This window comes from Acanthopagrus latus, chromosome 4, assembly GCF_904848185.1.
Source record: "Acanthopagrus latus isolate v.2019 chromosome 4, fAcaLat1.1, whole genome shotgun sequence".
NCBI lineage: Eukaryota > Metazoa > Chordata > Actinopteri > Spariformes > Sparidae > Acanthopagrus > Acanthopagrus latus.
The window spans coordinates 30,380,612-30,394,868 of NC_051042.1; positions in this window are offsets into that span (position 1 = coordinate 30,380,612).

Here is a 14,257-nt window from a genome sequence, read left to right on the forward strand (position 1 = left end):
TAACAAAAAAAAATAAAGACTCATGTATTAAAACACTTAAAGCAAAGCTATAAATGTTGGAAAGTGTTTTTGACAGTAGTTCTATACATATCTCTTAATTTGTTAATTATTTCTCTGAATAAATCTCTGCAGTATTAGCCTGTTATGATCTTCAATTTCATTATACGGTCACACACACGCACGCACGCACGCACACACGCACGCACGCACACACACACACACACACCCCATAACCATAAGCAAATATACACTCACCCATTCACACGTCATTTCAGAACTTTCTCATGCCATGTGTCTCATACAGTTCCTATGAAGTTGGCCTGCTTAGCCTAATTGGGTGTAGATTTGAGTTTGGAGTTAATAGATTTGAAAAGGAATATCTGAGGAAGTGTGCATTTTGACAAAGGCTGCAGGCTGGGATGTATGGAGCCCATGTGTCTCTGGAGAGTGGCGTCAGGTCCCTGGGTAGCCCATTAGAGAGTGTACCCCTTCCCGACCACCACCCCCACCCCCAGCTACACGGCTCCCCATACCGAGGGAGACCACAGCAGCCAGACGCAAAGGAGAATATTCATGTTACACTACCGTGTGCGTGTGATCCTTCAGTCGGCTTAAGCACACACAGACGTGTACACAGGCATGTACACACAGACAAACACAACACTCACACAGCCACTGACACATCTGCGCACACACGCAAACATGAAAAAGGCAGCACCCCCAATGAATGTTTGAAATGAGGAGAAAAGGAACAGGCTTAGTCATTTTAAACATCAAAAATAACTGCATCAAGTGAACTTTTGGATTACATTGCATCATCCACTTGAAATAGTACACAGAATGTTGAAACACAGAGGAAATCACCAGCTGGTTTCATCTGAGTTTGTCTTCAGGATACTTGGTGCAGGCACAGTTGGGCGTCTGAGGCCGAAGCCAGCATGGGAGAACTTGGACACACCAATGCAAGGGATCTTTCGAACAGGAAAGGCTTTGATTGGTGTCTAAAGCCAAACAGGCATTTTACAGTGCCACATCAGAGAGAAGAAAAGATTGACCTGTGACCAGAACCATTTTCACCTTGGCACAGACCACCTGGAAAAGCAATGAGTTAATGTTAGCTACCATTTATGTAGCCCTCCCCTCCTCCGACCATTAACTTAGGAGCAATTCTGCTGTCGCTCAACTCTCAAACAGACCTCAGTGTTTGTGGTGATTTACAGTGGTCAAAGAGAACATTAAGTCAAGACAATTTTATTTATTAAGTACAAGAAGCTGTGCCATACTATACCCTCTGTATATTGTTGGCCTGGACTTGCAAGGGTAAAGTAACATTTTTTAATGATCTGAACATCCACAAGAAAGAGTCACAGCTGTGTTATAGAGCCTCAAAATACTACACTTGCAAGATGCAGACAGTCTGCTAGAAATGTTTTGATGCTTTCCAGACCAATAATTGCCCAAAAGTGATGAAAAACCACACTAATATTATCTATCACTAAAATAGCAACACATTACTGAAAAATGTCAACAGTTTTGTGGTTGTTTAGAGCTCAACAAATAAGTATGTTCTAATGTTGCATGGATAGAGATTTCTGTTGCAATGAAAACACAGATCTGCAGAGATACTACAGCTTATGTGTGTGGGTAAATTGCGGGCAGGTGGTAATGACAATAATTCATATTTTCTCTCAGCAGAGACAAAAATGTCATATCAATGTTTTGTTAAGTGACTGTATGTGTTTACATAAGTAATGGATACAATGTCAGAATCTGATTTATATATTAAATCTTAATGTAATTTACCCTGCACCCTGGTGGAAAAAAATGCTCAATCTGGCAACACTGGATGTGGACCAACTGTGTAAAGTCACCTGATAGGAATACATTGTGTCAGTCTGCTATGAATTAAGTTTCTGAAAATCACCTGTGTATAGTCCAGCTGATTGCAAATCCATTTTGCCTTTATGATACAATTTGCTCGGTGGCATTTAAGATAGAACAACTGTTGTGTTTCCCCATGTTGGTAATCCTCCACCATTTACTTTGACCCCCTTAGCGCTGGGCTATTGAACACTGGAGAGAAGTACAGTATTAATGACAGCCCAGTGCCTGAAAATGATGAAATTCAGATTAGTCATCATCTAACACCCCCTCGACTCTGACTTGTGTCGACTTGATGTTTGCTCAGAGGCTGTTGGCAGGGCCAGTTGTTTGAGGTGCTGTGGGCTGCGAGGCTTTGAGTGTGACCTCATGTTCCATTCTGTTTCTGTGCTGCTGTGCCTCGGCTCTCTGTCCTCCTGGGCTGACACTTCACTGTAGCTCCAACAACTGCTGTGGGACACTGAACATCTGTAAGCCACTGCTCCGACTCACTCAGCCGCCTCTGTGTCGGGCTGCTGTGTGTGTATTTCCAGCACAGCTTGTGAGGCTGTGTGCAGCATACTTTGATGCTGGTCCTATTCGGTACAAGTTGTGAGCCACTCTGTCCGTGTGTGCACAGCATGTCATTGCTACAGGGACTTTTAATGTGCAGCATGTCTGCAAGAGTAAACAAATTAGCAAAGTACTGTCAAATACAATGAGAGAGGGAGAGGGTTTACTGTTCATGACAGCGCTTACTAACTGAAAATGATGCTCTTTGTGTGTTGCTTGTTTGGGCGCCCTGTTCCTACTTTAGTTCTACTAAGTTTCAATCATCTGCTCATCTGCTCATCTGCAGTCAATGTGGATGATGAGAGACTTGTATACAAGGTTGAGAGACAGTGCATCTCATATGATTCACAGCTGTGGAAATTATTGAAAAGTAAGAAAGTTATTTACCTTATGAGCAAATAACTTGGAAACATATTTGTAGAGAAAAGTAAGTGTCATTCCCAGCTTGCATTGCAGCGTCACTCATAGTATATCTGGACAACTTTTAACACACTCCAACCACTGTGGTTTGATCGTTTGCTGTATGTTAGGCATAGGTGTGATATGTGTTTTTGTGCTACTCCGCATGCACACAGTGCATATGTCTTTTAACCGACTCCACAGTGTTGCCTGCAGTTGCCCTCACATTTCTGCAATCTAACCGGGGCAGGCCTTTTCCGACGGAAAACGACTGGATTGTTGCCACTCTTCGCAGTCAATCATGTGACTCAACAGTTCTCGCTTTTTCTTTTTGTTGTGTCGTGTGAGAGGAAAAACAGTGAAAACCTTTGTAGTGAATTCAGCAGAAAAAATGTTTTATTAAACGCCTTATGTTTATTGACTTCTCTTTCATGTCAGTTCTTTTGTTCTGCCTTTGTAGTGGCAAAAGATCTCTGTGCATCATCATTTGTGAGCGATCTGAGATGTCAGAGGTGTCCTTTTGATGTGGAGTGCAGACCTCATACGAGGCACCACCTGTGCAGCTCTCGCAGCGCGCCTGTGAATGTTTTAGTGCGCTTGCATATGTGTGAATAGATGCATGTGGGTGTAGATCTTTGTGAGTGTTTGCATGGGAGAATGTCTGCACATGCAATTATCAGCGCGTATGTGATCACAAATCAACCAGCTCGAGCTCCAGAGGGAGCAGAATGGGCGTTAAACATCACTGTTCTTCTTCCCTTACAGTACCTAATGACTCCGGTAATCACGACAGTCTGATGCTCAATGGCGGTGTGTGTCACTGCCTTTGATCCCAGTAATTCAACACACAAGTTCAAAAAACACAAGTTCGCGACACATTGACACAAGTACACACACTGTCAAATAGTTTTTTTTTTTTTTTGGTAACTGTGCCATTGCCTTGTGTGTCATCATGCATCAAGCACATGACCTCAGTGGTAGTCAATGAAGAGAGACAATCGAGTCGATGTGCTCAAAGAAAATAGTGATCAAGACGGCGCAGCTCAGCAGTCACTTATGCAAGTCTGAGTGAAGTCTTTAGTGTTTAGTCATGAGTCTGAGTGAAGTCTCAATCTGCATAAAGCAACATAAGTTATTTCAGTAAAGAAATGCGGTTGATTAAATCATGTCATATTTAGCTGCTGAATTTCCCCTCATAGCAGGAGCTTATTTCAGCGACATGAAATAAGTACCACATGTGTGCTCAATCACATCCTATTTTAAACTACCATGCAATAGAGAAGTTGGTGAAGCTTTGGGTTCTTGAAATTCACACAGTGCGAAACATGAAAATCTCCTTACTATGTAAGATTAGAGGAACAGGAAGCTATAGATTGTCTAAAGAGTCTTTTAACTGTTACTCTCCAACCCAAATCATGAGCAGAAACTAGTTGTTTTGTTCTTTTTTTCTTTCCATGTATTAAATGTTTGCCTGTGTCGTGTGTAACCCAAAACCACCATCACTCCAGTTTTGCAGATTATTATTATTCATAGGTCACAAATCTAAAGTTCAAGTCAAGTCTCAGAACATAAGCTGTCAAGGCCTATTTAAATGAGATGTCTGATTGAACACAACAAAATGAAGGTCCTAATCTCTAAACTAACACACATAGTATTGTGACAAAAAAAAATATTTGCTGCTTTTCATCCTTTGTAGTCATTCCTTACGCACAGGCCCTGAACTTTTAAAGTGTATGTGCATTCATCCAGGGACCGGATTCCATCCCAGCATGCACTGGTTGAGAGTGAGCAGTGTACCTCTTCAGTAAGGTTGCCAGCAGGGTAACACATGTAGACAGCCCAAACATTCCCACTAGCATTCACACCTAGTGTGTAGCCAGTCTCCAGTTCACCTAACCTTTGACTGGAGGGGTAAACCGGATATGCTCACAACACAGGACCTGTGAGGTGACAAAACACTGCCCCAATGTGCTCGGTATAATGCTAAACTAAAATTATAGAGAAATGTCAACATGTATAATACTATAATTGATCAGATGTAGCTTAAACAACGATGTCTTACATGGAATCATTATTTCTTGCAAAGTCTGGCAACATTTTACTGTTGCCACCATGATAAAAGATGAATATTTTAATCTCGAGAGAGATGCTATCCATCTCTCACGAACATGTGACAAGTTTGTATCTCAGAGAGGGGTTTGGTAAAAGATTTTTTTTTTTTTTATCTATCTGGGTCAGCCTTTTACCCCCTCCCCCTCAGTGTCATTGAAAAGAAGCAAGGCGACAGCTTTTTCCTCTTTTATTAATGCTTGTTAACTAATTACTTTTAATTTTCTTAGAAAATCCCAGATTAATAAGAATACTCACATATTTATAACATGTTTACGCCACCATGTTTACTCAAATGCAAACAAGCCCTACGAATAAACTATGCCTTAACATTTTAAATTAGGCTGGTTTGTTTGTGTTGAGTATCTACAAATGATCTTTTAAACATGCCATTGGTAGAACTTCTCTAAAGTCACTCCAGAAAACAACTAGAAAGAGGCTACCTGGGGATGATTCCTCGAGTGCTGCTAATGAACAGAGGAAGGGAGACAACAAACATGTTTTCTTCTTTAATTCTCCTGGCCTCGGCTGTTTGATATAAGATGTATGCCAAGACCTCTTGTGTATTGGTGCGGTGCAGAGGGGAGACTATAAAAAGAGCAGCTATTAGACGGAGCTTGTCGTTAGTATGCATGCTAAAGTAACACTAACTCTATGACCGCGGACATAAAAAGGTAACAAAGCCTTACCCCCATCTGTTCGGCATTTTTCAAAAAGCAAAAAAAACATGCGTCGTTCACTAGTCAGTCCAACTTAGTGCCTTCATCTTTTATTTGTGTCTCTAATGATTTGGCTGTTTGTGCAATATTCTTCTCTCTCTACTTTATTGTCTGTAGCAACCTGCTCAGTTTGAGGGTGAGTGTTACAAGATAAAATCAGTGTTATTATTTTGTATCCATGCGTTTGTACACGTGTTTGTTAATGTTGATTAATCTCTTTTTGACTTTGTGTTGTCAGATTTAGCATATGACACGTCAGTGATCTCTGCCCTCATCTTTTATCGTCTCTCTCAGAAAGATGTTTTATTGTTTTCATTATCTACTGTTTGCAGTTCTGTTACAGACGTGCTCGATAGACTGGGAAATGCAGGGGACTTCCCAAACAGACACACATACACCAACACGCTCCTCCACCGTCAATCAGCCCTGCTCCATCCTCTCTACTGCCACCTCCTCTACCGCAGGGAAAAGGTCCTGCTGATTAGAACAGGCCTCTCACTGAGTGCCATCCATCATCATCTAACCTCCTGGTCCTCCCTTTTGATTACTCCGTTTCTGTCTCACACACACACACGCACACGTACAAGGAGCATAAGCACTCGCACACACAGAGACACACACGAAATCTGAATAGTTCACATTGATTGAATCAGGATTAATTAGCTATGAGGTAATCATTGGCTGCAAACAAGGCTGTATGTCAGGAGAGTTGACATTTAGTCGACACAGGAGAGGAAGAAGTGTGCATGTGTGTGTTTGGAGGCAGTGTTTCCGCTGTTTGAAGCATTGCACAGTGTGCTCCTTCACTAACGGAGCGAGGGTCTGACTTAGGCCTGTTTGGTTGTAAAAGCAATCTGACAGCTTTGTTAACAAGTCCGAGCAGATGAGAGGGATTATTTTATTCCGTGGCATGAGGATGGTTTCAGCAGACAGCCCTCAGTTAGCTTTGGATTTGTCGGCTTCCAGTGATTCACTTGTGATTTTTCATAAATTTGCCTGTAACACAGAATTAGGCAGTCCTAGCTGTCATTATTAGAATTATAATATCTTTCATGTGACGTTGTGTCAGGGAGAATTGCAGTCGTCTTGCATCTAAACCTTAAAATAACATAGTGGTGCTGGATCTAATGGTAACTGGATCTAATGAGATTTTTGTATGACATGTCATGATAAGACAAGAGCTTTGTTTACCCAGCATGCATCTCCCTGGACTGATTAGGGAGACACTGTGGTCAATATTTCAAGGAGTCTCATGACTGGTCATTTCTTGTTATTTCTGGACTTTCTGTGCCAACATTGGGAGGAAATATAGATGAAATCCAGTTTCATTTAGTATGAGATTTGATCTGTTTCAAATTATACTAGGCAACAATTAGATTTCCCCAAAGTAGTGAGTTTGGCTAAAAAGCAGAGTGATTCTATAGTAGCAGAACTCCAAAGGAAATTTTCTTATACCCTCTTTCACCCAAACTAAGACAAACTTAATTGCCCTGTTATTCAGAGTCGACATAAACAAAATAAAAATTCTTGAAAACAATCTTGGTTGGTCTACCCCCAAAAACCACCAACTCTGATTTGGTTGAAAAGAACCCCTTATTTCACAGAATTAGATGTGAAAATGCTCTGGGAGAGTGTTGTGTGGAAAAGTCCTGGCATAGCAGTGGTACAGACAGTGGCTCTGGAGGATTGAGGTGTGGCAGAGCTGCTCTGATTTGGGTTCTTAATGGGCAAGAAGAGAGCTCTTTTGAGGTTAAAACGTAGATTCAAGTAGATGTTGGATTCACATGCGGTTTGTCCCTGCTGCCCTCTCTGCCACTGATGGCCTGTGTGTGCTACTGTGTTAACTCGCAGAATGAAAGTTTGTTGCTGTGCAGTGGCTGTCTGTGAATGAATGCCCACAAATACTTTTATTAATGATATTATACTTGCACATGTTCCTCAAATGCTTTATGCTATTTGGCATGTGAGCTACCCATTACTTATTACTGGGTCACAGCGGTGTCTGAAGGTATACAGTCTTTCAGTGAGCATAGATGAACAAGGGCTAAAAAAAAACTTCAATTCCATTTCATCATAATTATTTTATTCTAGTATTTGTTAACTGAACATGCAACATGAGGTCAAAAAAAGCTTTTTTTTTCGAATACATTTCAATTATACATCTTCAGAGAATGCTCTGTGCCCGTGTTTGACATTTTTCTCCATAGCAGAACATGCTTCCAGGATGTGGGGGAAACGTGCTAACACAATAGAGCACCAAGCTAATTATGTTGCTGTCAATTATTCATCGGTAACTCAGGTTTGCAAGCTCGCAGACACATACAGTTTCCTCTTTACCCAGTGTGTCTTAAAGGCTTGCTCACAGGGACCACAGAAGAAGTTATAGACATCAATATTTCATAGATAATTATTATACCAAAGCCACTGACTTTAATATTCCTTGCAAGGGGCCTTGTGGTGGGTTTCTGCAGCTCATTGTTGTTACTGACACACCAGACTGGAAGAATGTCAGATGAATTAATAACTACAGAAGGATATGGATAGTTGAACCACTCCTCCTGCCCAACCACACATATGCATGCATGTGATCAAACATACATGGACACAAGGCAGATCATAACTTTCTGGTTACATTCCCATAGAATTGTTTTGCACATTATGATGAGGTAAACATATTTATCCAATGCAGAAAACATATTCTTTTCAGTTTTTAAAATAACGAAGAACTTATTAGCAATATGGGCGCCTCACCTCATGTTGGAGAGACTTTGATGTCACTATTGTGTGCTAATAAAGAGGGCTGTTCACAGCTGTTAGCAGGATGCATCATGGTCACACAGCTACTGTTTATGTGACTTGTGACAATGGTGAAACAAAGTAGGCTTTAGTAACGTTGTCATTAAAAACATAGAGGTTATATTTAATCCTGTTAGTAATACATTTGGTTTCTCTTTAATAGTATTTTTGCAGTTATCAAGATATCTTTGTAAAGTTTGTCTTTGAATGATGAGCCAACGGCAAGATACAGTTTTAATCATGAGGTTGACATTAAATGTTACATTATATGCCAGTTGTTCTATTCACTGCTGTGGCACCAGATGATGTAGCAGCTTCTTACCTATGCCATCTTAAACATGCGGAATGACAAAGAATTACTTCACATAGAAATAACTATATAGATTTAACCAATCTTTTTTGTCAGTGGTTTTGTTTTCTCATGTACTGTAGGTCATACACAGACGTTAGTTTTAAACTAATACGGTTTTATAACCAATTAAGATGACATTAGTAGTTAAACTTCATGGGCTCTGCCTTGGGATTTGCATTGCAGTATTTATTTTACAACCGACTAATGAGACGCAAACACATATGTTGGTTTGCAAAAAAACCACTTCACTTTAAAAGCATAAATAAATAACTAAAAACTCTTTGGACAATTAAACATCATCTGTTTGCCGAGCTATAATGAGTGCTAACACTAAGAGTCAGAAAACTGTTGCCAAATGTAGGTACTTGAATGCAGCTGACGAAAAAAAATAAGGCAGTAATAGACAGCTGGCCTCAATTTATGCATCCTGTTAGAAAACAATACAAAAATAATGCAAACCGCCTTGAGAGGGCAAGCAAAATATACAAATGTCACCCTTTTGTCTGTCATGTATTGTCCCCCCACCTGACTCCACCATTAACCCCCAGGGGGCAAAGCTGGGTATTTGGAAGTGGGTGATGTTAGTTTAGTCCTGCCTCTGGGACTAATCACCTAATGAGGGCATTAGAAGAGTGTTAGGGTCACAGTGATTTGTATTAGCGTGTGTGTGCATGTGTGTGTGTGTTTGGTGCAGGTGGTATCCCTTGACATAGAGGGACCCCAGGGGAGATATTGAGGGGACCAGAGCAGGCTCGAGGGCCTAAGCTGTGCCCAGTCAGAAACTGCTTGGACGGTGATGGATACCTTGCCCCAGGGAGAATGGCCACAAGAGCACTTAACCGTAACCAGGCAGAGACAAACACACACAAATGCTTCACAGACAGAGCGAGATCCAAGTCCCAGACACAGAGCAGACACAGCGCACAGCGAGGTGGAAATGAGATGTTTAGCTTGATGATGCGTGACATCTGTAATGCATTCTAATTCTCCCCATCGGAGCACTAGTCCTTAAGAATGATTGATGATGTTGTTTCATCGTCTCAGTAAACACAGCTTAATAAATGAAGACCATGTCTGATCATCCTTGAATGGAAACAACACTTCGATGATTCAAACGGAATTCAGCATTGTCCTAAAACCACAATATGGCAGCATGTAATTTCACATGCATTTCGCTCATTTTTCCTTTTTTAAGAATGCTGAATCTCCCCCTTTTCTCAGCCTTTGTTTGTATGCAGCACCATTTTAACTCATTTTTCGTTATTTCATGCTGAGGAACACTGAACGTTTATTTCCTTGTGACTATGTATATGTACTTCTGCCAGCGATGTCGGTGTGCGTGTGTGTGTCTCTGTCTCTGATGTGTGTCATTATGTATGCCTTTGTGACTGAGTTGCTTGACAGTAAAACTGGTTGTTTGACTGTTCAGTAAACGGTGTAGAGAGTAGTAATTTCACAATCATCACATCACGCTTTGCAGACAGCATTATTACAGATGTGGTGTGGCCAACTCTGCTATTATCATTACTTAACCCCAGTGCAGTTGCCCTGAACATAAGCCTACCATTAGCATTAAATGTTAATCACCCATGCAACCAGCCAGCTTGGTGTCTAGGCTGGCAACAGTATCGTATTCCAGTGTATTCTGCAGATATTGGATAGCTACCGTGTAATTGACAAACACATTTCAAATCAGGTAGCTACTGGTTGGTGTTTAGAACAAGCCAAGCACACAGGATACAAGGAGCCGACACACTGAAGGTTTGTGTGTGCAGTAGGGTGTATCTCCGTATGAGTCCTTTGTTGAAAACATTTGCATTTTGGGTACTCGTGTAGCTTGTGCATTCACAGCAGGCTGGCTCCTAGCACAACTTCAGCTACACTTTTGTATGCTAAATTCCCCACATACTGTATACAAGTCACCTCTGTGAATTTCCTCTACGGTATTGAACTGCTGCTTGCACGGTGCTTCATCCATACAATATATTCTCAAAGTATTGATGAATGCAGCAGGCACCATGCACTCCAGTGCAGTTGCAATGTGTCAATATCCCAAGACATGAGTTGACATACACACCAGTACAGTGAGCTACTGTAATCCTCAGGGGAGGAGGGCATTGAATACATAGCACCACAGACCTAGCTGTCAGTGACATCTGAGGTCCTTGTGAGGTTCCTCCACAGGAGACCATCATCTCATGGGACCCAGAAGATTACAGTTTGGGTGTATCAGCTCCAGCAGAACTGTATTTTCTCACATGCCGTGTTTGGTGTAAGTAGAGGTTTTTGCCATCGGCATGATGATTTTCAAGTAAGCTTCATGCAGAAAAAAAACATTATGTTAATATGAATAATATCATGCTGATAAATCGTATGTATCTATAATTTACACTTGTTATTAACAGATAACACATTGCACATAACACATTCCAGATCCTGTATTAGGTATTGTGCTGCAAATCTATTAGGGTAGAAAACAAAGAAGCTCCCTGGCAGCATTACCATGTGATCCTTCTCCTTCATCCATTTTATCAACTGTGGTTTCAGTCAGTTTTCTCTAATACAGTGTTGACAAAAAGACGGGAACTGCTTGGTATGGTGCTGACAGCTTTTAAACCAATGTGAAATAACCATAAATAAACCAGCTCTACCAAGCCACATTTCTGCGATGGCCATAATAGTGTGGTCCGAAGCAAATTACAGTGAGTAAATAAGGCCTCTTATTCTGTATAATAGCAAACAGTAAACTGGATTTTATTGCAGGTAAAGTTCTGTGGTCTTTGGTTACGGATAACCTAACCATGAAGTTTTATGGCAAAAATTACTACATTTGCTGAATTACAAACCTTTCTAGAACAATGCCATGTAGACTAAACTCTCTACTCTACTCCCTACCTCCTTTTTATAGTCACTGTAACCATTAGATTAATTTATTCCCTAAATTGAGTATTTACAATTACCAAGTTGTGGTTCAGTTTTGCTGGTCTCTTGAAACTTGTATCTCAATCTTTCTGTGTGTGTTCATTTGTAGACCTACACTGAATAGATGAAGGGTTTCACCCAGTTTTAGCACAATGTTCTGACTGACTGACTTTCTCCTCAGAGGAATAGTTAGGACACAGCATACGTGCCTGACTACTTCTCGCTAATTCTCATTCTAGTCTCCATTGGTTGCCTGGCAACCTCACTGTTACGTCAAAAACCTATGGCTGACAAATAGTCTCACACATAAATCCTCATAAAACCATTAAAGCACAGCTTTTTGTTTTTTGTGCAGGATTATACAAAGGATTTATGAACTAATACAATTTTGTGTTGATTTGTCATTTGAGTTTGAGAGTACCACCATCTGTCTCCACCTACTTTGTCATTATACCTACCTATGCTAACTGTATGTTGGCTATAGCTACATACACAATGGACAGACAGAGTGGTGTTCATCCTCATCTTTTTTGAAGAAAGCAAGTTATGATACTGACACCCTGACATCTTCTGCCACTTAGTCATTGTGTGGTTACACAGGCATTAATCAAACTAATGTAAATGTTTCATTGGTGGAAAATAATTAGCAGCATTTGTTGCGCCACGTCAAAACATTACTGTTTTCAACAGAAGTTACTTCTTGTAGTAGGGAGATATACGTGCCTGCAAGGGCTACTGGATAATGATAGGAAGACACCAGTAATAACCTTGGCTTAACCAAAGCAACTTCTACCAAAAGAATGCCATGAAAGGTGCAGATAGTTGATGTGGTGTACAAAACTGACACTGTTTAAAAAATCAGCACTTGCCAGCCACGGGGACATTCTCCGCTAGAAGGATTACAGACTAACAAATTAAAGGAATAGAGAATGACAATGTGACTACACATGCTTGCCTTTAGTGTCAGTTTCTTGGCCCAAAGCCCAAAATGAAGAAACCAAGGAAAATGCATGACATGAAAGTTCAGGTTTCGCAGAACAGTGGGTAGCTTATTAAATCCTCTTTGATCCCGCTGTCTTTGATATCTGTGCTCTCATAAAGAATTCACTTTCAGTAGTAAATATAGGTAGTTCAGAGAGACATCATGACACACACCCCTCATTCCCTTACAGTCTCTTTAAATTATACAAAACAACCCAGGAAAATATGCAGGTCGTAAAAAAAAAAAAAAAAAAGAAAGAAATCAGCCAGAAGGAGTGGGAATATTCAGTTCCTTGACTTAGTTACATCTGGGGATTTGGGGGATTTGCAGGTTGTTAGGATATTGAGGTTTTTGTGATAAGTTCAAAACAAGTTCACCAGAACATTTAGGAATGCTTTCATTTGGACAGTGAACAAACAGCAGTGTCTCTCTGTGAATAATTCCCAAGAATATATAATGCATGGTTCATCATCTCTGCTGAAAATGTTCTGATAATTTTCAGAATAGTATGTAGTTTAAAGATAAAGGCAAATGCTGTGAAAACTATTTGATTTGTCTTCTTTCCACTCTGTCTTCGAAGGGGCCATAGACAATAGTGTGTACACCTACAAAAATTAAGTCTTAAGAAATAAAAACAGCTAAATGATTATAATACATCTTATGTGAGTCTGATGTCATGTGTTTATCACTAAGTGCTTGAACATGGATGCTGAGACAATGACACTATGCCCACAAAAGTTTGTTGGTCAATCAGATGTTTGAAACTTTACGTGTGTACTTGTTATTTGTGCCCATGTGTGTGCTGTTGTGTGGCTGAGTTGACAAATGCGGCTGAGTTAGCTGGGATGAAACGCCCTCTGCCCGTGACCCCTTATCCAAGTTGCCATGGCATCGCTCTGTTTGTAATTGTCCCAGTTTTCTGGGTTGAAAATAATGACCAGCATCTATCAGGGGCCTGCCATCCCTTCCTGTCCTGTCCCAAGCTATACCCTGACCTGGCAATGCCACCCTGCTGAGCCCACCTTGCCCGGAGGCCAGGCCTGTTTGTTTGCCCTGCCCAAAGTATGACACTGTGCCGCGGAGACGGAGAGGTCGCGGCTGCCCCTGACCTGACCTCTCACCCCTCCTTCTGCTTAATGCCAGGGCACTGGGGGTGTGATGACTGGATAACACACATTTACTCACAGTAAGATAAATGAGCATACACACACGTACTTCAGCACATGGATTCACACACACACACGAAAAAAAAAACCAAATTAACCCACACAGTTGAGCAAACTTTAAGAAGTGATCTTTCTACCTCTGCCTCATTTTTCCACTGTTTAATGGATATAGGTACTCGAGTCAACATTTGCTGTTTTTTGTTTGGGAAATAGCAACAACAAACAAGGTTTCCACAACAACGATCGGCATCTTTCAAAGAGATGATTCTGCTTGATGTCTAAGTGAAAGTTTACTTAATTGGAGCTGTAATCTGCCATGTTAGCAGAGCCAAAAAGAGTCAGCCCCCGCATCCTCATTAAAACAACACAAACCTACTTC